The following is a 337-nucleotide window of genomic DNA, read 5'->3' on the forward strand; positions in this document are numbered from 1 at the left end:
GAACTTGGAAAGCATTTTTCCTTTTTCCAACATACATTTTAAGCTGGAACAAGGTATTTCCCCTATCCCCATGTACAGCAGTTAGACTGGGCTCATTAGTTCAGCCCAGAGCTGGGGCTGCCCCCACAGGTCCTCATCAGCTTCCCAAAAACACTATAAAATTGATCCAATAGCTCATGGAACAAAGTATACAGGCAGGAGGGGAGCACAGGAGAGGCTCACCACAGTACAGAATTCTGAAGTTCAAGGGCTTGACATGTTTGCCTAACACCAGGGGCTATGAAGTCAGCGGGGCCTCTGAGTGTGTGTGTGTGTGTGTGTGTGTGTGTGTGTGTGT

This window comes from Mus caroli, chromosome 5, assembly GCF_900094665.2.
Source record: "Mus caroli chromosome 5, CAROLI_EIJ_v1.1, whole genome shotgun sequence".
NCBI classification, from domain to species: domain Eukaryota; kingdom Metazoa; phylum Chordata; class Mammalia; order Rodentia; family Muridae; genus Mus; species Mus caroli.